Source organism: Scyliorhinus torazame, chromosome 8 (assembly GCF_047496885.1).
Source record: "Scyliorhinus torazame isolate Kashiwa2021f chromosome 8, sScyTor2.1, whole genome shotgun sequence".
Taxonomy (NCBI): Eukaryota; Metazoa; Chordata; class Chondrichthyes; order Carcharhiniformes; family Scyliorhinidae; genus Scyliorhinus; species Scyliorhinus torazame.
Window position 1 is genome coordinate 32,882,036 of NC_092714.1, and position 27,388 is coordinate 32,909,423.

The window sequence follows — 27,388 nt, forward strand, 5'->3', positions numbered from 1 at the left end:
TGGCTAGTCTGGTTGTACGGAAAACGCATTTATTCTTGTTGTAGGTGAGGTTGAGTTTTTGGGAGGTTTGGAGAAATTGGTGGAGGTTGGCGTCGTGGTCCTGCTGATCATGGCCGCAGATGGTGACATTGTCCAAGTACGGAAACGTGGCCCGCAGCCCGTACTGGTCCACCATTCGGTCCATCGCTCGTTGGAACACCAAAACCCCGTTTGTGATGCCAAAGGGGACCCAGAGGAAATGGAAAAGGCGGCCGTCTGCCTCAAACGCCGTGTAGTGGCGGTCCTCCGGGCGGATTGGGAGCTGGTGGTATGCAGACTTCAGATCCACCGTGGAGAACACGCGGTAGTGAGTGATCTGATTGGCCATGTCTGCAATCCGGGGAAGGGGGTACACATCAAGTTGCGTAAACCGGTTAATGGTCTGGCTGTAATCAACCACCATCCGGAACTTTTCCCCGGTCTTGACGACCACCACCTGAGCTCTCCAGGGGCTATTGCTGACCTCTATGACCCCTCCCGCAAGAGACGCTGGACCTCGGACCTAATGAACATCCTGTCCTGCATGCTATACCGCCTGCTTCTGGTGGCTACTGACTTGCAATCGGCGGTGAGGTTTGCGAAGGGGGGGAGAGGGGGTAGATTTTTAGGGTCGCGAGGCTGCATATGGTGAGCGGGGGCAGGGGACCCCCAATCTTAAGAGTTAGGCTCCTGAGGTTGCACTGGACGTCAAGTCCGAAAAGGAGAGGAGCACAGAGGTCTGGGAGAACATATTGTTGAAAATTAGCGTACTCAGCGCCCTGTATCGCTAGGGTTGCAGTAATGCACCCTTGGATTTGCACCGAGTGCGACCCAGAGGCGAGGGATGTGGTTTGTTGCGTCGGGAATATTGGGAGCGAGCAGCGTCTTACCCTGTCCGGGTGAATGAAGCTCCCGGAGTCGAAAGCGCAAGGTGTCTCATACCCGTTAACCCGGACGGCCATTATGGAGTTCCGGAGGTGCTTAGGTCGCGACTGGTCCAGGGTGACCGCGCTGAGTTGTGGGTAGCAGGCGGTGTGATCGGAGGTGCTGGGGCAGCCCCGCGATGGCTGTCCGTGTAGGTTGTACGCGTCGAGCGGCGTAACAGATGGCGGCCAAGATGGCGGCCCCCGTTGGTCGAGCATGGCGGGCGGTGAGGAAGATGGCATCCAAGATGGCGGCCCCCATGGATCGCACGTGGCCGGCCGCGTGGGGGAGGATGGCCAAGATGGCGGCCCCCATGGATCGCACGTGGCCGGCCGCGTGGGGGAGGATGGCCAAGATGGCGGCCCCCATGGATCGCACGTGGCTGGCCGCGTGGGGGGGGGTGGCCAAGATGGCGGCCCCCATGAGTCGCGCGTGCCCGCAGCTGTTGCAGTTCGCATTGAGGGTCGGACAGTGCTGTCGGGGGTGTTGGGACTGGCTGCAAAAATAGCCCCTCATGGTGGGCGGGCGGCCGCGCGGCACAGGTCTGGGGTAGTCTCGGGTCGGGGGCCCACGAGGGGGTCGCGTGATCGGCCGGGAACGCAGTAAGGCTCTGAAAAGCGGCCTCCAGAGAGGTAGCCAGTTTTACCGTGTCGTCCAGGTCCTGGGACCCTTTTTCGAGCAGGCGCTCTCACATAGTTCGATCGGACTCCCGCCATGTAAACGTCTCGGACGGCAAGCTCCATGTGCTGAGTGGCGGTAACGGCCTGGTAGTTACAGTTGCGCGCGAGGGCTTTGAGGTTGCCTAGGTAATTATCTAGCAACTCCCCAGGGCGCTGGCGGCGAGTGGTAGTGTCGTACGTAGACCTCGTTCACAGGCCGCACGTAGAGGCGTTTGAGTAGTGCGAGGGCCTCTGTATAGGAAGCGGCTTCATCGAGCTGGACAGAAATGCGACGGTTCACCCGTGCGTGGAGGAGGCACAGCTTCTGTTCGCCAGTGACGGATGGCATGGATGATGCGGCGAGGTAGGCCTTGTAGCATCGAAGCGAATGTGAGAAACATTCTTTCGCCTCCGCGGCCTGTGGATCGAGTTCCAGTCTGTCAGGTTTGAGGGCTGATTCCATAGTAGTATTTTAAGCTGATTAAATTGATGCGACCATCAATTCACTCGAAGACACGTGGAGAAGTAAACCGTGGTTTTAATCAGCTTAGAACTGTGCCTGCCTGTGACCGGTACAACACTGAAGGCGGCCCCGCAGGTCAGCTGCTCTTATACTTCCTCTAAAGGGGTGGAGCCATGGGCGGAGCCCGTTCATGCCCCAACATATCCCCCTGTGGGTGAACCCACACAATGGCCCATAAATGGAGACCACAGGGTTAATAACATAACATAACATAATACAGAGCACTGGTGAATTATCAGTAATTATACATTCACCACAGTATTCCATCACACTCCTGACTTGTATCTTGTAGGTGGTGGACAGGCTTTGGTGAGTGAGAAGGTGAGTAACTTGCCCCAAAATTCCCCAGCCTCTGACCTGCTCTGGTAGCCACAGTATATGGATGGCTGGTCCAGTTCCGTTTTTGGTCAATGGTGTTGATGTGGGGGATTCAGTGATGGTAATGCTATTGAATGTCAAGGGGAGATGGTTAGATTCTCTATTGTTGGAGATGGTCATTGCCTGGCACTTGTGTGGCACACAATTTACTTGTCACTTATCCACCCAAGCCTGGATATCGTCTAGGTCTCATTATATATGGACTCAGACTACTTCAGTAGAATGAATCTCTTTGACACCTGTCCCTTCGCTTTAACATTTAGCCAAAGACAAGTGACCCAAAGTAGGTCATACAGAGGTTGAGTTTCTGCCTTGAAAAGCAGAATGAACACCATTTTATCCTCTTTGCGGGGTTCTCACAGCCAGTCCACCAAAGTTTTGATGTATGAGGGGAAGACCCCCCATGGAGATTTATCCTCAATATAATCAGGATAGAACCAGTAATTGTGTTGGTTTAGTGTTACTATTTCATTTTTGTATTCTACGCCCTTTTTATAAAATCTAGGATCACATATGGACCAAAGTCTTCTGGCCTCGTTCATGGCTGGATTTTCCGATGCCGCTGACAGTGAATGAAGTTTTGGCTGGAATGTCAAATTTTCCATTCTCGCTTGCAATACGTCCTGCCATAGACAAGACTGCAGAACCGCACCCTTTTATTGAACAGCTTTATCAATTTGTTCTTCCACTTGTTGAAGATTTATTATTTGGTGTCTTTGTCCTCACTGTGTTCTCCCTCCAAAGACGTAACACCTTACATTTAAAGTCATAGAATCCCTACAGTGCAGAGGAGGCCATTCAGTCCATCGAGCACACCTCTGAAAGAGCACCCTGCCTCGGCCCACTCCCCCTTTTCCCACCCTCTCCCCGTAACCCCACCTAACCTATATATCCCTGGACACAAAGGGTCAATTTAACATGGCCAATCCACCTAACCTGCACATCTTTGGACTGTGGGAGGAAACCGGAGCACCCGGAGGAAACCCACGCACACACAGGGAGAACGTGCAAACTCCATACAGTTACCCAGGGCCAGAATTGAACCCAGGTCTCTGGTGTTGTGAGGCAGCAGTGCTAACCACTGTGCCACCGTGCTTCCTTTAAATTATTGCATTAAACATCATCTGACTTCCATCTGCCTAATCTGCTGGTCTATCTGTCGCGCTGACGTCACATGTGGTGATTTGCATAGTTCTATTTACCAACTACTTCATGTGGAGGAATTTGATATATATTCGGGGATCTGGGGTGGGATTCTCCCACCCCCCGCCGGGTCGGAGAATCGCCGGGGGTCGGTATGAATCCCGCCCCCGCCATCCTCCGAATTCTCCGGCCCCCCAAAAATCGCCCCGGCGTGAATCGTGCCGCCCGCCTCGGAGAATGGCGGGGACCGGCGTGGTGCAATGGGCCCCGGGGCCGCCCGAATTCTCCGGGCCGCGATGGGCCGATGTCCCGCCTGTTTAACGAGGGTCCCGCCGGCGTAAATCAAGGTTGGTCCCTACCGGCGGGACCCAGCTCCGTTGGCGGCCTCCGGGGTCCTCGGTGGGGGGGGGGGGGCACGGGGCGACCTGGCCCTGGGGAGTGCCCCCACGGTGTCCTGGCCCGCGATCGGGCCTGTGCCGTGGAGGCACTCTATTCCTCAGCGTCAGCCTTGTACCGATCCGTGATGGCCGACGCGGAGATGAAACGCCCCCGCGCATGCGCGGGAATGACGCCAGCAGACGCTGGCACTCCCGCGCATGCGCCAACTCACACCAGCCGGCGGCGGCCCCTCGGCGTCGGTTGGCGTGGTGCCAAGCCCCTTCCCGCCGGCCGGCGCGGTGCAAACCACTCTGGCGCCGTCCTAGCCCCTGAAGGTGCGGAGGGTTGCGCACCTTTGGGGCGGCTCGACGCAGGAGTGGTTCCCGCCAGGGTTTGCGCCTTTTTTTTCCCGCCCCGACGATTTGCGCAGAATCCCGCCCATGTTTATTTATGGTTGGATATTTTATTTCTCAAAATCAGTACAGATGTCAAGAATTCATTGATTTATTAAGTAAATAGCACATCCATAAACATCCATTTAAAATTATAATTACACACTGAGTGTAGCTTGAGCAGTCAAATGCATTAATGTTGTAAGCTTAATATTCAGGTTGAATAAACCCTCAAATCCAAATCCTCAATTCCAAAATACCGCTTTTAAGATATTTTATCTTATTATTACTTTATGATAACTAATATGCCAATGTTGTACTCCCCTATATCAGTTATCGTATCCTGCTATACCTAACTGCTGTTCCACTATATATATATATATTGAACTGAGAATGATTCACAGTTGACTCACGGGGAAATGTCACTCCTAATATCGTTGAGCCAAGAGCCACAGATTTCCCTTTCCCACCTTTTTCAATCAATTTCAGTTGAGATTCTCAAGAATATCCATTTGCAATTTATGCAGTGTGTATAGACAATGGGCGGATTCTTCACTTACCAACGCCGAAATCGTATTCAGCGATCGGGCGGAGAATCCCTTTTGACGCCGAAATCGGGGGCGGCGCCTGTTTTTGGATGCTCCACCCCCTCCAAAACTGCGTCATTGATTAGTAGGCCGCACGCCGTTGGGACGGCCTCAGGACATCACCTGAAGCCCCTCCCCCGATGCTCCCCCCCCCCCATTGGGCCGAGTTCCCCACGACGTGGGACACGTGTGCTCTGGGTTTTTGTCAGCCCCGTGTGGTGGTGCGAACTGAACTGGGTCGAGCGCCGCCACAGTGGGTGGGGAGCCGTTCCGCTGGCCAGGGGTCTTCGGCGAGGGCTGGGAGGGACTGATGGTGGATGGTCCGGGGGTGGCGAGGGGTTTGCAGGGATGCACTATCTGGCAGGCCGGGTCCGCATGCGGGCGGCGCCATGTTGTACGGCGCGACCGCTGCAGGTCGTCGGCGTCCGCATGCGCGGCCACGGACACGGGAATTCTCTGGCCGTTTCTGTCGGGTACACCGGGAGTTTTACGTGGCGCGGCTGCCAGCCTCCCACTGGGCGGAGCATCGATGCGGGGGTGGTGCCGGCTTTTTCATCATAAAACTAGGCACTTCCTCCGCACAGAGCCTCAAGATCGGAGAACCCACTCCAATGTCTGCGCGGAGTCTGCACATCCTCCCCGTGTCTGCGTGGGTTTCCGCCGGATGCTCCGTTTTCCTCCCACAAGTCCTGAAAGACGTGCTTGTTAGGTGACTTGGACATTCTGAATTCTCCCTCAGTGTACTGAACTGGCGCCGGAATGTGGCGACTAGGGGATTTTCACAGTAACTTCAATGTGACATTCATCCAAGCCTACTTGTGACAATAATAAAGATTATTATTATTTTATATACATTTGTAAATATATATTTAGCTTCCTTCCCATGTAGCCACACACCCTGTAATGTGTGTATTCATTTTTACAACAGACATCCGATTATATGTGTTTTGAAAATCCATTTACAAAGCATCCACACCACTCCATTATTTCCTGTGTAAACTTTATTGAATTTGCCAGACATACTTTGCTTCTTTGTGTGTTCTTAATGGCGTTCAAGGGCAGTATTGCTTTCATCTCCTTAGGTGGAATCGAGAATGTTAACCCTTACTAATGTTACTGAGTTTATCCTTTATTCCTTTTTTGGAACACAAGTGTTACTTTGGCCTTCAGTTTTCTGGTATAACTTAAGTATTTCAGGATGTTTGAATGGTTGCAATTTTCTCTCTTAACTATCCAGGCCTGAAGCCTTTTCCACTTTCAGATCCATCAAATTTTCTCAACATTCATTCCTTACTTTGGCTATTGAATTAAATCTTCCATCTGCCCTTTTTAAAGAACAAAAGAACAAAGAAAAGTACAGGACAGGAACAGGCCCTTCGGCCCTCCAAGCCCGTGCCGACCATGCTGCCCGACTAAACTACAATCTTCTACACTTCCTGAGTCCGTATCCCTCTATTCCCATCCTATTCTTGTATTTGTCAAGATGCCCCTTAAATGTCACTGTCGTCCCTGCTTCTACCACCTCCTCCGGCAGCGAGTTCCAGGCACTTGATGTGTTGGGTGTTCTGGATCACATACAGGTCACCAACACTTGAAGTAGTGCAACACTATTTTATTAAAAGGTTAACTATTTAAACATACTTGAACTGTGGGTAAATACGATACCAGCTTTAACTAAAGACCTTTGCTTTGTCCTAACCAGTTGATGCACTCAGCACATGGTGAATGTCTGTGTTGCAGGCTGTGAGCTCTGTGCGCCTAGCTAGCTGCTACTCGAATGAGCGGGAACTCTGATGTCCCCTGTCTTTATTGTGCATGTGCTCTCACTGGTGATTGGCTGCGGTGTTGTGTATGTTGATTGGTCCCACTGTGTGTCCATCAGTGTGTGTCTGCACCATGATATACTGGTGAATATTATGACATCCCACCTTTTATATAAAAAAATGTGCCTGCGTGACAATAAATAGTGTGTGGTGAATGTTCCTGACTATGTCTGTGCGAAATATTTACAGGACTATTTGCATAAAACTAAGCTATTTACATGGGAAGGTGCCTGGTGCGGAAAAAAAACAGTGTGTCACACAAATAACGAGATGAACACTATATACAAACCACTTGAATGATTAAACGGGAGAACAGAACAGACCAGAGAGTCCATTAGTGCAAAGTTCACAAATTAAGTCTCTGAGGTGGGTGACGAATTCTGGTTGACCGCCTCAAGGGTGGGTCAGGAGCCACCAGCTGAGGAGCGGGCTGGACTGCGTCAGAGTGAGGAGGATGCAGAGTAACCGGAATCTCTGCATAGTCCAGGTCAGGGACAACAGGAGGGCCTGGCACTGGCGGAGGATCATGTAGCGAGCGCGGAACGAGACAAAGGGCACGTCGATTGCGGCGCAGAATGGAACCATCCGGTAGACGAACCAGGAATGAACGGGGAGCCACCTGCCGAAGAACCACAGCGGTTGCAGACCAGCCACCATCCGGAAGATGGATGCGGACGTTGTCATCTGGAGCCAGAGCAGGGAGATCAGCTGCACGGGCGTCATGAGCCGCCTTGTGCTGTGCACGAGACAGTTGCATTCGTTGAAGGACCGGAACGTGGTCGAGGTCTGGGACGTGAATGGACGGCACCGTCGTCCTCAGGGTGCGACCCATGAGCAGCTGGGCTGGCGACAGGCCAGTGGACAGTGGGGCCGAGCGATAGGCCAGCAGGGCGAGGTAAAAGTCGGATCCCGCATCGGCAGCCTTGCAGAGGAGCTGTTTGACTATGTGGACGCCCTTTTCCGCTTTGCCATTGGATTGGGGGTACAGGGGCCTGGATGTCACATGCACAAAGTTGTACCTCCTGGCAAAGTTGGACCATTCCTGGCTTGCGAAGCAGGGGCCATTGTCCGACATCACAGTGAATGGGATGCCGTGATGAGCAAAGGTGTCCTTACAGGCACAGATGACTGCAGACGACGTGATGTTGTGTAAACGTACCACCTCCAGGTAGTTTGAAAAGTAGTCTACAATCAGGACATAGTCCCTGCCCAGCGCGTGGAATAGGTCGATGCCGACCTTGGACCAAGGGCACGTGACCAACACATGGGGCTGTAGGGTCTCACGTGGTTGGGCCGGCTGGAACCGCTGACAGGTGGGGCAGTTGAGCACTGAGTTGGCGATGTCGTCATTGATGCCGGGCCAGTACACTGCCTCTCGGGCCCGTCGGCAGCACTTCTCCACGCCAAGATGGCCCTCGTGTAGCTATTCCAAGACGAGCTGGCGCATGCTGTGCGGGATAACAATGCGGTCCAGCTTCAGGAGGACACCATCGACTACCGCCAGATCGTCTATGATGTTGTAGAACTGCGGGCATTGGCCCTTGAGCCACCCGTCTGTTAGGTGGCGCATGACACGCTGTAGCAGGGTGTCAGCCGCAGTCTCGCGGTGAATTTGGACGAGGCGTTCATCCGTGGCCGGTAGATTGGAGGCCACGAAGGCCACATGGGTGTCAACCTGGCAGACGAATCCCGCTGGGTCACACGGGGTGCTGACTGCCCTGGACAGAGCGTCGGCTATGATCAGGTCTTTGCCCAGGGTGTATACGAGCTGAAAGTCGTATCGCCGGAGTTTGAGCAGAATACGCTGGAGGCGAGGCGTAAAATCGTTCAAGTCTTTTTGTGTTATATTGATCAGCGGGCGATGGTCGATCTCGGCGGTGAATTGGGGAAGGCCGTACACATAATCATGAAATTTGACGACACCGGTCAACGGGCCAGGCATTCCTTTTCTATCTGCGCGTAGCGCTGTTCCGTGGGGGTCATGGCGCGGGACGCATATGCAACGGGGGCCCATGATGAGGCCTCATCGCGTTGCAGGAGCACTGCCCCAATGCCAGATTGACTGGCATCGGTCAAAATTTTTGTCTCTTTCGCTGGATCAAAAAAGGCCAATACCGGGGCCGTGGTAAGTTTGGTTTTAAGTTCTGTCCATTCGCTTTCGTGGGCAGGAAGCCATTGGAAGTCTGTCGTCTTCCTGACCAGGTTCCTGAGAGCTGTGGTATGAGAGGCGAGGTTAGGGATGAACTTCCCTAGGAAGTTGACGATGCCCAGAAATCGGAGGACCGCCTTCTTGTCCTCTGGCTTTTTCATGGCTGTGATGGCAGCCACCTTGGCCACATCTGGCCGCACACCCAACTGGGAGATGTGGTCCCCTAGGAACTTGAGTTCCGTCTTGCCGAAGGGGCATTTGGCTCAGTTGAGGCGTTGGCCCTGCTCCCGTATGCGTTTGAACACGCGCTGGAGGCGACTGATATGCTCCTGCGGGGTGGTGGACCAAATGATTATGTCGTCAACGTAGATGCGAACATCTTCAATGCCTTCCATCATTTGTTCCATGATCCTGTGGAATACTTCTGACGCCGATATGATCCCAAACGGCATCCTGTTGTAACAATATCTGCCAAAAGGGGTGTTAAAGATACAGAATTTCCTGTCCAGTTGAATTTGCCAGAATCCTTTCGAGGTATCAAGTTTGGTGAAGAGTTTGGCCCGAGCCATCTCGCATGTGATCTCTTCGCGCTTGGGGATTGGGTAATGCTCCCTCATTATGTTGCGATTCAGATCCTTTGGATCAATGCAGATTCTGAGCTCGCTGGAAGCCTTCTTTACGCACACCATGGAACTGACCCAGACGATTGGTTCCCTAACTCTGGAGATCCCTTCTTGGTCTTGGAGGTCCTGCAGCTGCTGCTTGAGGCGGTCCCTGAGGGGTACTGGGACTCTGCGAGGTGCATGAACCACAGGCATGGCGTTCTGTTTGAGTAGGATCTTGTAAGTATATGGGAGCGTGTCCATGCCTTCGAAGACGTCGCGGTGCTGGTCGATGATGGCGTTGAGTTGCGCCCTGAAGTCAGCATCCTGGAAGGCAGATGTGTCTTCAGGAGAGAGAGAGTGAACTCTTTGAACAAGGTTTAGCAATTTGCACGCCTGTGCGCCAAGCAGAGTGTCCTTCGAGGAGCCCATGATCTCGAAAGGAAGGATGGCTTTTCGTGACTTGTGCGTCACTTCGAGTTGGCATGAGCCGGTAGCAGGAATGATGTTGCCATTGTAGTCCAATAGCTGGCAGGCCGATGGGAGAATGGTTGGTTTGACACGAAGGCTTTGGAAAGCAGACCACGCCATGAGATTGGCGGAGGCACCAGTGTCCAGACGGAATCATATTTGGGACCGGTTGACTGTCAAGGTGGCACATCACTCATGGTCTGGATCGATGCTGTATACCGACAGCGGCTGGTGTCTTTGCTTCGGGAACAGCCTGTTTTTCGTTCCATCACCGACTTGAAATGGCGCTTTCGGGTCCTCGGTGTCACCGATCTGCGGGAGGTCGGAAACGGACTCGGTGACCGTGGGTTGAATTGCCCGAACATTCCTACAAGGCTGGCTGAAGCGATATGAATTGGAAGGCTGAGCTGCTCGACAGCAGGCAGCATAGTGGCCACGTCTTCCACATCGTAGGCATTGTCGAGATTTTGCGGGCATTGCCGCTTTAAATGGGCGGAGCCACTGTTGCCGCATGTCGTGACGTCAGCACGTTCACTGCGCCACTGCGCATGCACGGTGCGGTCCTGCGTGGTGCGCACCTGCGCATTATGTTCCTTCATGTCGCCGTCCCCTCGTTTGGTACGTACAAGCGCGGGAGTCCGCGAAAAGCACACAAAATGGCCGCCCTCATCCAGGCGGAGGCCCTGGATGTGTTCAATCACTTTGACCCGTTCCGCCTCGTGGGGACCTTGCCGCGCCGTTTCAGCCGCTTGTATATGGGAGTACCGACTGGTGGCATTTTCATGTAGGACACAGGTCTCGATGGCGGTCGCTAGGGTGAGTTGCTTTACTTTGAGGAGCTGCTGACGTAGGCGGTCCGACTGAACACCGAAAATGATCTGGTCGCGTATCATGGAGTTGGAGGTGGGCCCGTAACTGCAAAATTGCGCAAGGATGCGGAGGTGCGTTAAAAAGGATTGGAAAGGTTTGTCCTTACCCTGCAAACGCTGCTGGAACACGTAGCGTTCAAAACTTTCATTCACCTCTACGCTGCAGTGAGTGTCACATTTGAGGAGAACCGTCTTGAACTCCGTCTTGTCTTCGTCATCTGCAAAGGTGAGAGAGTTGAAAATGTGGATGGCATGGTCCCCGGCCGTGGAGAGGAGAAGAGCAATTTTTCTGGTGTCTGAGGTGCCCTCCCTGTCCGTGGCTTCGAGGTAGAGCTGGAAGCGCTGTTTGAAAATCTTCCAGTTGGCCCCGAGGTTGCCGGCGATGCAGAGCGGCGGCGGCGGGCTGATGTTGTCCATGTTGCAGGACGACGGAATGCTGGCGGAAGGCAGATCACTTGCAGGTAGGTCTAAGAAGTGCTTGTATGCAACCAACCCTGGTATCATGATGTGTTGGGTGTTCTGGATCACATACAGGTCACCAACACTTGAAGTAGTGCAACACTATTTTATTAAAAGGTTAACTATTTAAACATACTTGAACTGTGGGTAAATACGATACCAGCTTTAACTAAAGACCTTTGCTTTGTCCTAACCAGTTGATGCACTCAGCACATGGTGAATGTCTGTGTTGCAGGCTGTGAGCTCTGTGCTCCTAGCTAGCTGCCACTCGAATGAGCGGGAACTCTGATGTCCCCTGTCTTTATTGTGCGTGTGCTCTCACTGGTGATTGGCTGCGGTGTTGTGTATGTTGATTGGTCCCACTGTGTGTCCATCAGTGTGTGTCTGGACCATGATATACTGGTGTATATTATGACAGCACCCACTACCCTCTGTGTAAAAAACTTGCCTCGTACATCTACTCTAAACCTTGCCCCTCTCACATTAAACCTTTGCCCCCTAGTAATTGACCCCTCTACCCTGGGAAAAAGCCTCAGACTATCCACTCTGTCTACGCCCCTCATAATGTTGTAGACCTCTATCAGGTTGCCCCTCAACCTCCGTCGTTTCAGTGAGAACAAACCGAGTTTATTCAACCGCTCCTCTTACCTTTTCATTCCAATAACTGTATTCTCTATGAAAACCAAATCAAAGTACACTTTAAGTAATAAAAACAGAAAATGCTGGATAAACTCAGCAGGTCTGGCAGCGTCTGTGGAGGGAGAAACAGAGTTAATGTTTTGAGTCGGTATGACTCTTCTGCAGAACGGCTACTTTTTAAGTATTTCTGCCTCCATCTCTGATTGTCACTTGCTTATAAAATTTTAATTCTTTCTTTTTCTGTTAACTGAAACTCCATGGGCGCGATCTACCGGCCACGCTGCGCCTGACCAGGAGTGCGACGCGGCCGGTAGATGCCGGGTGAGGCCTCCAGCAGGTTTTCCGGCAGCCAGTACGTTTGCAGGATCTACCCAGATCCTGTGAAGTTACGTGGCCAGAATCCTGCCCACAATGGGCGGGACCAAGCTGCATGCGCCTAAGTAGGTTTTAAACCAACTGGGCTGGCTTTACCCGAATGGGGACAGGGTCCCGTATAGCACAAGATTAGCTGGGCGTTTGCCAGTGCTCAGTGCGCCAGGTTCAACGGGTACCTGCTCGGGGGATAGTTCTTTTCCCACGTCTTTTAAGATGGAATTTGACCTCTTCTACTAAGTCAATTTCCTCTCTGATATAAGCCTCTCGATCTTGTGGGAAACTTGTCAGGCTTATGCTGGGGTTAGTCACCAAGAGGAGTAAAATGCTGGAGGCAGCGCTGGTTAGAAGTAGAGAGGAAGTATGGCAGGAATCCTAACCCCTTGTTGTTGACATTTTTGTAACTCCTGCTGCCCTGGACTCCTTGCTCTTTCAGCAGGCTGAGACAAGTTTAAAGTTTGCGAAACAGAAGTTATATGACTTCGGAAACAATCTGAGCAGTTACCTGTCTTTCTGACTAGGAAGAAGGCTGACTCTAGGGCTGTTTCCTCTGTCCAAGGGTAACAGACTGACCAAAGCTGAGGATATCAATAAAGCGTTTAAGGGTTTTTAATACCAATTTATATGAATCGGACCAGTCTGGGGATGCACTGACATGATGGAACATTTCTTCTTTTCTCTTAAGCTCCTAGTGATCTCCGAGGACCAAAGATTCATCCTAAATGCTCCTATTTCTAAAGAGGGAGTGTCTCTTGCATTGAAGGAACTTCAATCTGGTGAGGCCTCAGGGCCTGATGGTTTTGGATGTGAGTTTTACAATGGATGACCTCTCAGTCCCTGTTGGCCTTAGAATTTGATCCTTTATTCCTAATCCTGGGATTCCCAGATAGGAGAATCATTGATGCTGGTGATAAAAGGCTGTATAACATCCTAATATTTGAGACATGGAAGAATATCCTTTGCTCATGGATTAGCGATAATTATCCTTCAATTGAGAATTGGCCTGGAATTATCACGGAATGTATCCGTATGGATATATCCCTAACTTGCATACTCCGTTCTAAATCGGATGCACTCCTAAAAGTATGGATTCCTAACCTAAATCGACAGGCTTCGCTATGTCTGACTTGCTCCAAAAGCTTTTCCATAAGTTGGGTGGCACCGTCTGAAACTCACTATATGTGTTATTGTGCACCTTATTGCTATGTTTACATGGCCTTATCACCTTCTCCCCTATTCTCTAGCTTATCCACTCGTTCTTTGTTATTGTATCGTCGGACACACCAAGCTTAAAACTTCAGCCGAACCAATTGCGTTGCCGTTTTCCTGTTTTTTTCTGTGCTCATGCATGCAGAAGCATTTATACTGTGCTGAACCAGTTTGGAGAGTTTATTGCATGTAATTGATGTCTCTGCCTCCACCTGCTGTGGACCAGATTGTGTGCTGTGTTCACCAGATTGTGACCCTGAGGCTGCTCAAAAATTTGGTCCCACCGAGGTGTATGTCTCTGCGTTGGTGGACAGTGTGGGGAAGGCTCTCACTGCCCACCCTATCCAATCCTCTATTGACTGGAAACGCTATAGATCGATGGGTCTGTTTTTGTCCAATGTGTGCAGGAAGGTTTCCTGCCACAGTATGTAGATAGGCCAACGAGAGGCGAGGCCATATTGGATTTGGTACTGGGTAATGAACCAGGACAGGTGTTAGACTTGGAGGTAGGTGAGCACTTTGGCGATAGTGACCACAATTCGATTACGTTTACTTTAGTGATGGAAAGGGATAGGTATATACCGCAGGGCAAGAGTTATATCTGGGGAAAAGGCAATTATGATATGATGAGGCAAGACTTAGGATGCATCGGATGGAGAGGAAAACTGCAGGGGATGGGCACAATGGAAATGTGGAGCTTGTTCAAGGAACAGCTACTGTGTGTCCTTGATAAGTATGTACCTGTCAGGCAGGGAGGAAGTAGTCGAGCAAGGGAACCGTGGTTTACTAAGGCAGTCGAAACACTTGTCAAGAGGAAGAAGGAGGCTTATGTAAAGATGAGACATGAAGGTTCAGTTAGGGTGCTCGAGAGTTACAAGTTAGCTAGGAAGGACCTAAAGAGAGAGCTAAGAAGAGCCAGGAGGGGACATGAGAAGTCTTTGGCAGGTAGGATCAAGGATAACCCTAAAGCTTTCTGTAGATATGTCAGGAATAAAAGAATGACTAGGGTAAGAGTAGGGCCAGTCAAGGACAGTAGTGGGAAGTTATGCTTGGAGTCCGAGGAGATAGGAGAGGTGCTAAATGAATATTTTTCATCAGTATTCGCACAGGAAAAAGACAATGTTGTCGAGGAGAATACTGAGATTCAGGCTACTAGACTAGAAGGGCTTGAGGCTCATAAGGAGGAGGTGTTAGCAATTCTGGAATGTGTGAAAATAGATAAGTCCCCTGGGCCAGATGAGATTTATCCTAGGATTCTCTGGGAAGCTAGGGAGGAGATTGCTGAGCCTTTGGCTTTGATCTTTAAGTCATCTTTGTCTGCAGGAATAGTGCCAGAAGACTGGAGGATAGCAAATGTTGTCCCCTTGTTCAAGAAGGGGAGTAGAGACAACCCCGGTAACTATAGACCAGTGAGCCTTTCTTCTGTTGTGGGCAAAATCTTGGAAAGGTTTATAAGAGATAGGGTGTATAATCATCTGGAAAGGAATAATTTGATTAGACATATTCAACAGGGTGTTGTGAAGGGTAGGTCGTGCCTCACAAACCTTATTGAGTTATTTGAGAAGGTGACCAAACAGGTGGATAAGGGTAAAGCAGTTGATGTGGTGTATAGGGATTTCAATAAAGCATTTGATAAGGTTCCCCACGGTAGGCTACTGCAGAAAATATGGAAGCATGGGATTCAGGGAGATTTAGCAGTTTGGATCAGAAATTGGCTAGCTGGAAGAAGACAAAGGGTGGTGGTTGATGGGAAATGTTCAGACTGGAGTCCAGTTACTAGTGGTGTACCACAAGGATCTGTTTTGGGGCCACTGCTGTTTGTCATTTTTATAAATGACCTGGAGGAGGGCGTAGAAGGGTGGGTGAGTAAATTTGCAGATGACACTAAAGTCGGTGGAGTTGTGGACAGTGCGGAAGGATGTTACAAGTTACAGAGGGACATAGATATGCTGCAGCGCTGGGCTGAGAGGTGGCAAATGGAGTTTAATGCAGAAAAGTGTGGGGTGATTCATTTTGGAAGGAATAACAGGAAGACAGAGTACTGGGCTAATGGTAAGATTCTTGGCAGTGTGGATGAGCAGAGAGATCTCGGTGTCCATGTACATAGATCCCTGAAAGTTGCTACTCAGGTTGAGAGGGTTGGTAAGAAGGCGTACGGTGTGTTAGCTTTTATTGGTAGAGGGATTGAGTTTAGGAGCCATGAGGTAATGTTGCAGCTGTACAAAACTCTGGTGCGGCCGCATTTGTAGTATTGCGTGCAATTCTGGTCGCCGCATTATAGGAAGGATGTGGAAGCATTGGAAAGGGTGCAGAGGAGATTTACCAGAATGTTGCCTGGTATGGAGGGAAAATCTTATGAGGAAAGGCTGAGGGACTTGAGGCTGTTTTCGTTAGAGAGAAGAAGGTTAAGAGGTGACTTAATTGAGGCATACAAGATGATCAGAGGATTGGATAGGGTGGACAGTGAGAGTCTTTTTCCTCGGATGGTGATGTCTAGCACGAGGGGACATAGCATTAAATTGAGGGAGATAGATATAGGACAGATGTCAGAGGTAGGTTCTTTACTCAGAGAGTAGTGAGGGTGTGGAATGCCCTGCCTGCAACAGTAGTGGACTCGCCAACACTAAGGGCATTCAAATGGTCATTGGATAGACATATGGACGATCAAGGAATAGTGTAGATGGGCTTTAGAGTGGTTTCACAGGTCGGCGCAACATCGAGGGCTGAAGGGCCTGTACTGCGCTGTAATTTTCTATGTTCAATGTTCTAACTTGTTCGACATAGCTAGTTTTGTGTTATTTCTTCATGCTCGAGATCAAGATCCCCACAGAGTTCGAGAATTGAGCAATCGAGCTAGCTGGAGAGGACATCGACCATGTCTGCACCGATGGTGAGGCGGGTAGCACATACCCAAGAGTAGATCCTGCACCAGTACATCCTTCCGGCAACCAAACTGTGAGTGCTTTGTCCTGCTTTAGAATCTTCTGCCATGCACAAGTGATCTTCCCTTTCAATCTGTAAGCACCTCTGTAAAGCTTCCAATGGTATCCACGAGCCAATTTCTCAACTCCAACCCCGAAGATACCTCGGCCGAGGAACCAGAGTACATCACAGCAGAGGACCCATCACAGCGTTCCCCACACTGTCCCCACATACACCTCGGTGGGACCAAATTTTCGAGCAGACTCAGGGTCACAATCTGGTGAACACAGCACACAATCTGGTCCACAGCAGGTGGAGGCAGAGACATCAATTACATGCAATAAACTCTCCAAACTGGTTCAGCACAGTATAAATGCTTCTGCACGCATGAGCACAGAAAAAAACAGGAAAACGGCAACGCAATTGGTTCGGCTGAAGTTTTAAGCTTGGTGTGTCCGACGATACAATAACAAAGAACGAGTGGATAAGCTAGAGAATAGGGGAGAAGGTGATAAGGCCATGTAAACATAGCAATAAGGTGCACAATAACACATATAGTGAGTTTCAGACGGTGCCACACAACTTATGGAAAAGCTTTTGGAGCAAGTCAGACATAGCGAAGCCTGTCGATTTAGGTTAGGAATCCATACTTTTAGGAGTGCATCCGATTTAGAACGGAGTATGCAAGTTAGGGATATATCCATACGGATACATTCCGTGATAATTCTAGGCCAATTCTCAATTGAAGGATAATTATCGCTAATCCATGAACAAAGGATATTCTTCCATGTCTCAAATATTAGGATGTTATACAGCCTTTTATCACCAGCATCAATGATTCTCCTATCTGGGAATCCCAGGATTAGGAATAAAGGATCAAATTCTAAGGCCAACAGGGACTGAGAGGTCATCCATTGTAAAACTCACATCCAAAACCATCAGGCCCTGAGGCCTCACCAGATTGAAGTTCCTTCAATGCAAGAGACACTCCCTCTTTAGAAATAGGAGCATTTAGGATGAATCTTTGGTCCTCGGAGATCACTAGGAGCTTAAGAGAAAAGAAGAAATGTTCCATCATGTCAGTGCATCCCCAGACTGGTCCGATTCATATAAATTGGTATTAAAAACCCTTAAACGCTTTATTGATATCCTCAGCTTTGGTCAGTCTGTTACCCTTGGACAGAGGAAACAGCCCTAGAGTCAGCCTTCTTCCTAGTCAGAAAGACAGGTAACTACTCAGATTGTTTCCGAAGTCATATAACTTCTGTTTCGCAAACTTTAAACTTGTCTCAGCCTGCTGAAAGAGCAAGGAGTCCAGTGCAGCAGGAGTTGCAAAAATGTCAACAACAAGGGGTTAGGATTCCTGCCATACTTCCTCTCTACTTCTAACCAGCGCTGCCTCCAGCATTTTACTCCTCTTGGTGACTAACCCCAGCATAAGCCTGACAAGTTTCCCACAAGAGCGAGAGGCTTATATCAGAGAGGAAATTGACTCAGTAGAAGAGGTCAAATTCCATCTTAAAAGACGTGGGAAAAGAACTATCCCCCGAGCAGGGACCCGTTGAATCTCCACGACCTAGATCGGGCAGTGGGGCGAACCCTCAAGTAGAAGCCCGAGAAAAACAGGAACATGATCGGAAGCAGGAGGCCACCAGGTGCAGCATTGCTCTTGGCATCAAAAAGTAGTCAATTCTAGTCTGACATTGATGAGGAGCAGAAAGAAAAGTACATTCCTTATCCCCGGGATGAAGTGTTCTTCACACATCTAAGTATCCCACCTTCTCGCAAACCGACGCGAACATCCTTGCCTATTTGGTGGGGGGGAAGCTGGTTACTGGAAGTTTGTCCATCAAGGGGTTAAGGTGACAATTGAAGTCGCCACTCAAAAGAATTAGCCACCGGCAGGTTGGCAAAAATCCATGAAGTAAAAAAAATCAGGGGAATAATTTGCAGAACCATACACATTCAGCCTTGAGACATATTCCCCATATAAAAAGCTCCTGACAATCTCAAATCTACACCCCTGGCCTTCACACAGTTCTCTATTTTGAAAGGAACTTTTTTGTTGACGAATGCTGCTACACCATAACTACTGGTTGAGAACAAGGTTAAAAAACCTGCCCCACCCATCCCCGCCTCAACCTGTTTACTTTCAATCAACCTCCTCAATTGTTGGACCACGCTTCTCGTCATCTAAACAAATTTCCTGCAAGAAAGCTCTGTCAACTTGTCTTTTTTAAGGGAAGAAAATACTTATCTCCCAATAGGATGATGTATTCCCTGTCCATTGCAGGGGAAGATTTTAATATAGCTACCGTCATTGCTCAATCATCCAGAGAAAATATAGGATGATATTTTTGCATCATGTTCAGGGGTGCTCCAAAGCATCCCTCCCCCATTTCCAATCATGCCAGCAGCACCATAGATACAATATAACATCCTTTTCTCAGATCATAGAATCCCTACAGTTGTGGATAGCACAATTGCTTCACAGCTCCAGGGTCCCAGGTTCGATTCCGGCTTGGTCACTGTCTGTGCGGAGCCTGCACGTCCTCCCCGTGTGTGCGTGGGTTTCCTCCGGGTGCTCCGGTTTCCTCCCACAGTCCAAAGATGTGCCGGTTAGGTGGATTGGCCATGATAAATTGCCCTTAGTGTCCAAAATTGCCCTTAGTGTTGGGTGGGGTTACTGGGTTATGGGGATAGGGTGGAGGTGTTGACCTTGAGTAGGGTGCTCTTTCCAAGAGCCGGTGCAGACTCACTGGGCCGAATGGCCTCCTTCTACACTGTAAATTCTATGATAATCTATGATACTCTACAGTACAGAAAGAGGCTATTCAGCCCATTAAGTCTGCACCGGCCCTTGCTCCGATAGAGCACTCTACCTAGGCTCAATCCCCTGCCCCTATCTCCATAATCCCAGCTAATCGATGGACAATTTTAGCATGGTAAATTTATCTAACCTGCACATCTTTGGACTGTGGGAAGAAACCGGAGCTCCTGGAGGAAACTCGCGCAGACGCGGGGAGAAAGTGCAAACTCCACACAGACAGGGCGGGATTCTCTGGCCACGTCCCCCTGGCGACCGGAGAATTCCGCCCCAGGTCAATGGATTTCTCCATTGTCCGCGTCTCGCCCGCGGCGCTCTTGCGGCGCAGGCGGAACGGAGGAAACCAGCCCAGAGTCACCCAAGGTCAGAATCGAACCCGGGTCCCTTACGCTGTGAGGCAGCAGTGCTAAACACTGTGCCACCATGCCGCCCTAGATAAGAGACCTGCCTGTACCACTGTCGGATCCAGTTACAACTCTTTAACCCCAAAGTGAAATAAAAAACATAAACTTGCGATGACGCTGATTCAAAGGGAATATTCCTCTGTGCACGTGAGGACTCCTGAAGATATCCCTACAATCATTCAGGAGACATATTGTTCAGAAAAGAGAAAAGATAAGCCAGAATGGAGCCAAATGCCCCTCCCACATTTTGACCCGACCCCTAAAGACCTAAACCATTCACCCAGCTCCCGGCAGTGGCGTTACTCATATCTATCACAAAGTACGGCTAAGAAGAAAAGACGGATATCTATCACACAGCCTGCTACCATGCCGCCAACACAGAGGACCATCTACACAGAATACCATCTATGTAAATTGTGAACAGTTGTGGGCCCAACACTGATCCCTGAGGGACACCACTAGCTACTGATTGCCAACCAGAGAAACACCCATTAATCCCCACTCTTTGCTTTCTATTAATTAACCAATCCTCTATCCATGCTACTACTTTCCCCTTAATGCCATGCATCTTTAGCTTATGCAGCAACCTTTTGTGTGGCACCTTGTCAAAGGCTTTCTGGAAATCCAGATATACCACATCCACTGGCTCCCCATTACCTACCGCACTATTAATGTCCTCAAAAAATTCCACTAAATTAGTTAGGCACGACCTGCCCTTTATGAACCCATGCTGCGTCTGCCCAATGGGACAATTTCCACCCAGATGCCTCGCTATTTCTTCCTTGATGATAGATTCCAGCATCTTCCCTACTACCGAAGTTAGGCTCACTGGCCTATAATTACCCGCTTTCTGCATACCTCCTTTTTTAAACAGTGGTGTCACATTTGCTAATTTCCAATCCGCCGGGACCACCCCAGAGTCTAGTGAATTTTGGTAAATTGTCACTAGTGCATTTGCAATTTCCCTAGCCATCTCTTTTAGCACTCTGGGATGCATTCCATCAGGTCCAGGAGACTTGTCTACCTTTAGCCCCATTAGCTTGCCCATCACTACCTCCTTGGTGATAACAATCCTCTCAAGGTCCTCACCTGTCATAGCCACATTTCCATCAGTCACTGGCATGTTATTTGTGTCTTCCACTGTGAAGACCGACCCAAAAAACCTGTTCAGTTCCTCAGCCATTTCCTCATCTCCCATTATTAAATCTCCCTTCTCATCCTCTAAAGGACCAATATTTAACTTAGCCACTCTTTTTTGTTTTATGTATTTGTAGAAACTTTTACTATCTGTTTTTATATTCTGAGCAAGTTTACTCTCATAATCTAGCTTACTCTTCTTTATAGCTTTTTTAGTAGCTTTCTGTTGCCCCCTAAAGATTTCCCAGTCCTCTAGTCTCCCACTGATCTTGGCTACTTTGTATGTTTTTTCCTTCAATTTGGTACTCTCCCTTATTTCCTTAGATATCCACGGTCGATTTCCTCTCTTTTTACCGTCCTTCCTTTTTGTTGGTATAAACCTTTACTGAGCACCTTGAAAAATCAATTGGAAGGTTCTCCACTGTTCCTCAACTGTTTCACCATAAAGTCCTTGCTCCCAGTCTACTTTAGCTAGTTCTTCTCTCATCCCATTGTAATCTCCTTTGTTTAAGCACAAAACACTAGTGCTTGATTTTACCTTCTCACCCTCCATCTGTATTTTAAATTCCACCATATTGTGGTCGCTCCTTCCAAGAGGATCCCTAACTATGAGATCCTGAATCAATCCTGTCTCATTACACAGGACCAGATTTAGGACCGCTTGTTCCCTCGTAGGTTCCATTACATACTGTTCTCGGAAACTATCGTGGATACATTCTATAAACTCCTCCTCAAGGCTGCCTTGACTGATCTGGTTAAACCAATCGACATGTAGATTAAAATCCCCCATGATAACTGCTGTACCATTTCTACATGCATCAGTTATTTCTTTGTTTATTGCCTGCCCCACCATAATGTTACTATTTGGTGGCCTATAGATTACTCCTATCAGTGACTTTTTCGCCTTACTATTCCTGATTTCCACCCAAATGGATTCAACCTTATCCTCCATCGCACCGATGTCATCCCTTACTGTTGCCCGGATGTCATCCTTAAATAACAGCGCTACACCACCTCCCTTACCATCCACTCTGTCCTTCCGAATAGTTTGATACCCTCGGATATTTAACTCCCAGTTGTGACCATCCTTTAACCATGTTTCAGTATTGGCCACTAAATCATTGTCATTCACGATGATTTGCGCCATCAACTCATTTACCTTATTTCGAATACTACGAGCATTCAGGTAAAGTACACTTATGTTGGCTTTTTTACCTCTGTTCTAAATCTTAACACCTCGATCAGTAACCTCTCCTAAGTTATATTTCCTCTTAACCTTTCTCCTAATTTTCCTTGTCGTTGAACCCATATCTTCATGTAACAACCTGCCGCGTCGCTTACCATTAATGTTTTCACTTCCCGTTTTATTCCTTTTAGAATAGAGGGATATGGACCCAGGAAGTGTAGAAGATTTTAGTTTAGACGGGCAGCATGGTCGGCGCTGGCTTGGAGGGCTGAAGGGCCTGTTCTTGTGCTGTACTTTTCTTTGTTCTTTGTTCTATGTATTAAATCCTGCTAACCTGAAAATGACCCATTTATGCCTACTCTCGGTTTCCTTTCAGCTAACCAATCATCTATCCGGACTTATATTTTACCCCTTACATTTATTAAAAGCATTTTTCCAATTAAGGGCAATTTAGCATGGTCAATCCACCTACTCTGCACAACTTTGGGTTGTGGGGGTGAGACACATGCAAACACGGTGGGGGGGGGGGGGGGGGGGAAGGTGCAAACTCCACACGGACAGTGACCTGAGGTTGTGATCGAACCTGGGTCCTCGGTGCCATCAGGCAGCATTGCTAACCACTGCGCCGTCGAGCCGCCTATTTTACCCTTTACATAATAAGTTCTTATTTTGTGTAGTAACCTTTTGATTTGGCACCTTGGCAAATGCATTCTGGCATTCTAATTACGGCACATTCACAGGTTCCCCTTTATCCATGTTCCTCATTAATTCCTCAGTAACACGATGGCAGGACAGGTTGAGAACATGGTCAATCAAGCATATAGTATTCTCGGCTTTATCAATGTGGGAAATGATGTGTTGAACATGTATGTAGTAGCTAGCCCTTTTAAGGGATGTGTTGGAACTAGTTGGACCCTAGAGCTGAGTATGGAAAGATCATTTTAAATCACAGAACAATGCCAGCAGCGCGGGTTCAATTCCCCTACCGGTCTCCCCAAACAGGCGCCGGAATGTGGCGTCTAGGAGCTTTTCACAGTAACTTCATTGAAGTCTACTTGTGACAATAAGCTATTATTATTTGAGGTATGGTTTTGTCAATTGTGACAATGCAAATAAGGAGGCCATGTGTGTTATATGCAGGGAAGTACTGGCAAATGAGAGAAGTTCCAGAATTTGAAAGAGAAGTGGTGTGAAAAATTCCTTTTTGAGGTTGAGACCCCAGAGTCAGTTATTGACTTCGAGCTGACTCCAAATTAAAAGACTATGCTGCAGCAGCTTACCTGTAATACCACATTAAAAATGCAGCAAAAGCTCACAAAACTATCAGCATTCTAGAGTAGCATCTTCCAGGAGTATCCAGTGCTGAGTAAAACATTTCATTGTGATTTCCCTTCATGACAATCTACATGTGTAGGGTTGGATTTTCCATGTTCATAAAGATGAAAATGGAACAAAAGAACTGGCTAAGTCTACATCTTCAACACCATCATCCCGGCAAGACTAATAACCAAACTCTGCAATCCTGGACTTGCCGCCTCCCTGTGCAGCTGGATCCTCGACTTCCTCACCAACAGACCGCAATCTGTCAGGATAGGTAACAGCACCTCCTCCACAATAGTCCTCAACACTGGGGCCCCGCAAGGATGTGTGCTCAGTCCTCTACTGTACTCCCTATACACACATGACTATGTGGCAAGATTTAACTCCAACTCAACCTATAAGTTTGCGGATGATATGTCGGTGGTGGGCCGTACCTCAAACAACGACGAATCAGACTGCAGGAGGCAGATAGATCACTTGGTTGCATGGCGTACCAAAAATAACCTCTCTCTAAATGTCGGAAAGACCAAGGAACTTATCATCGACTTCAGGAAGCGTAGCACGACAGACACTCCCGTCTGCATCAATGGCTCGGAAGTGGAGATGGTCGATAGCTTTAGGTTCCTGGGGGTCACCATCACCAACAGTCTGTCCTGGTCCACTCATGTTGATGCAACAGTCAAGAAAGCTCAACAACGTCTCTACTTCCTACGGAAGCTAAAGAAACTCGGCATGTCTGCATCGACACTCACAAACTTCCACAGATGTGCGACAGAGAGCATCCTAACCGGCTGCATCACAGATTGGTATGGCAACTGCTCTGTCCAAGATCGCAAGAAACTGCAGAGTGTGGTGAACTCAGCCCAGCGCATCACACAAGTTTTCCACCCCCACATTGAATCTGTACACACCTCCCGCTGCCTCAGGAAGGCAGACAGCATTATCAGAGACCCCTCCCACCAGCTTTGCCTTCTTCCAAACCCTTCCATCAGGCAGAAGGTACAGAAGTCTGAAGACCCGCACATCCAGACATAGGAACAGCTTCTTCCCCACAGCTACAAGACTCCTCAACGACTCTCCCTCGGGCTGATCTGTTCCCTGTAAGAACACTATTCACGACGCCCTATGCTGCTTTTGCTCATGTATTTGCTTTGTTTGGCCCCTTGTTCCGCACTGTAACCAATCATTGTTTGTCGATGTACCATTTGTCAATGTTCTCTGTTGATTATTCTCTTTGTCTACTATGTACGTACTGTGTACGTTCCCTTGGCCGCAGAAAAATACTTTTCACTGTATTTTGGTACATGTGACAATAAATTAAATCAAAATCTGATATGCGCATTGTCTTCTGCTCTATAGAACTGGATTCAAGTGAGATTGTGAGGACAAAGCAGGCTCCCCTTTCGCATTAAAGGGTAAATGAAGATGGCATGTATCGCGAAGATCGGTCGGCATGTGTCGCGAAGGTTGGGTGGCGTGTGTCGCGAAGATCGGTCGGTGTGTGTCGCGAAGATCGGTTGGCATGTGACAGGAAGATTGGTTGGCGTGTGTCACGAAGATTGGTTGGCGTGTGTCGCGAAGATCGGTTTGCGGGCGTCGCGAAGATTGGTTGGCGTGTGTCGCGAAGATCGGTTGGCGTGTGTCGCGAAGATCGGTCGGTGTGTGTCGCGAAGATCGGTTGGCTTGTGTCGCAACGAACGGTTGGCGTGTGTCGCGAAGATCGGTCGGTGTGTGTCATGAAGATCGGTTGGCGTGTGTCGCGAAGATTGGTTGGCGTGAGTCGTGAAGATCGGTTGGCATGTGACAGGAAGATTGGTTGGCGTGTGTCACGAAGATTGGTTGGCGTGTGTCGCGAAGATCGGTTTGCGGGCGTCGCGAAGATTGGTTGGCGTGTGTCGCGAAGATCGGTTGGCGTGTGTCGCGAAGATCGGTCGGTGTGTGTCGCGAAGATCGGTTGGCGTGTGTCGCAACGAACGGTTGGCGTGTGTCGCGAAGATCGGTCGGTGTGTGTCATGAAGATCGGTTGGCGTGTGTCGCGAAGATTGGTTGGCGTGAGTCGCGAAGATCGGTTGGCATGTGACAGGAAGATTGGTTGGCGTGTGTCACGAAGATTGGTTGGCGTGTGTCGCGAAGATCGGTTTGCGGGCGTCGCGAAGATTGGTTGGCGTGTGTCGCGAAGATCGGTTGGCGTGTGTCGCGAAGATCGGTCGGTGTGTGTCGCGAAGATCGGTTGGCGTGTGTCGCAACGAACGGTTGGCGTGTGTCGCGAAGATCGGTCGGTGTGTGTCATGAAGATCGGTTGGCGTGTGTCGCGAAGATTGGTTGGCGTGAGTCGCGAAGATCGGTCGGTGTGTGTCGCGAAGATCGGGTGGCGTGTGTCGCGAAGATTGGTAGGCGTGTGTCGCGAAGATCGGTTGGCGTGTGTCGCGAAGATCAGTCGGCGTGTGTCGCGAAGCAGATTGCCAAAGTGGGTCCTGGGAAAAAAAGTTTGAAAAACACTGCTATGTACTGTTAAGCAATCTTTCGTTCTGTTAGTAAAATTATGTCTTAATCATACTCTGTATTTTTTGCAGAGGAATACTTTCATCAGCAACAACCATTCCGCGATGAAAGTTATTGTTTGGAAGCTTCAAGGAACACATTTACAGTGGCGATATTTAAAGGGTGAAATGGTGGAAGGATTATCTGTTTCAGTTATTAGTCCTTGAATGCTGATCAGTTCACTTATAAATTAGATGAGTCATTTGAAATAAAATTCCAGAACAATATTGACTTTATAAATACACGTTCAATCAAGAATGGGAAACAAATTTGAAGACTCCTAGGGGAGAAAATAAACTAAAATGCAAAACAAAATACTCTTGAGATTTAACTTTTAACATGTGTTTTTATTAATCAGAATAATTTGACCCATTGTGATTCTGAAGGTTTCTCTTGTTTCCATGTGTGATGATAGTAAGATGCTTTAGTGCACTATAATTATTGCCAACCTTAGAACAATTTCAATACAAATTTGGATTGGAATCTCTATTTCTACAGAATTGCATTCCTGAATGTTTAGTAGAATCCTGTGATTGACAGCAGCTAGGTATATGGGGCTGGATTCTCCGTTTGGGAGACTATGTGCTGACGCCGGCCTGGGAACCGTGGCGTCTTACACCCAGAAAAACGGCGCAAAAGCTGCACCGATCCTCCGTCTGGTGGGGGGCTAGCAGGCACGCAGCGTAAAGCCCCTGCGGATACGGCCGGTGAATTGCTGGGTCCTTGGCCGTGCATGCGTATGGCAGCGGCCGCGCGTGCAACATGGCGCCGGTATCACACGGACCCGGCCTGCCAAATAAGGTCCCCCTTTGACCAGGCTCACCATCCCCCCGGATCACCCCCCCCCCCCCACCAGTGCCTCCAGCCCCTGCCAAAACCCCCCTTGCCCGCAGAACGGCTCCCCCCCCCCCCCCCCACCCACCCCCCCACCGACTGTGGCGGTGCTGGACTCAGTCCGCAGCTGCCACACATAATTCCCGGAAAAAAGTAGGACACGGGTTCCCGCAGTCGGGAACTCGGCCCATCGGGGCCGGAGCATTGGAGGGGGGAGGGCCTGAGGTGACGTCCCGAGGCCATCCCGGCGGCGTGCAGCGTACTCTGTGAGTATGCCGTTTGGGAGGGGGCGGAGCATCACAAATGTAGCGCCGCCCCCGATTTAGGCACCAACGGGGATTCTGCAGCCAATCAGCGAAAGCGATTCTGGCATCGGGGACCAGAGACTCCCACCATGAAGTTTTCTTTATTACGATAGTTTGTTTTTCTGGGATTAGCTAGATTAGAACACGGCGAGGTTTTTTTGCTAAATCTTGCAGTGATCATGTCCTGGGAAGGAATATCTTTACTCGTTTAGTACTTGGCATCAATCCTGAATACTCTCAGTCCAGGTATAGCACAAAGCCGATTCTAAGTATTGATGTCAAGCTGATAGGTCTGTAGTTTCCTGGGTTATCCTTTG

The 27,388-nt window shown here is 49.3% G+C and overlaps 1 long non-coding RNA gene across 1 annotated transcript in view; it reads left to right on the forward strand.

Annotated features, from left to right (window-relative positions):
- LOC140428726 (uncharacterized) overlaps positions 1-26,201 on the forward strand; it is a 50,746-nt gene extending 24,545 nt beyond the window's left edge. Inside the window, exons 2-3 of the long non-coding RNA XR_011948839.1 lie at positions 24,751-24,806; positions 25,965-26,201. This is a non-coding gene — a long non-coding RNA (uncharacterized lncRNA). The remainder of the gene's footprint in view (positions 1-24,750; positions 24,807-25,964) is intronic.
- Positions 26,202-27,388: the final 1,187 nt, after the last annotated feature.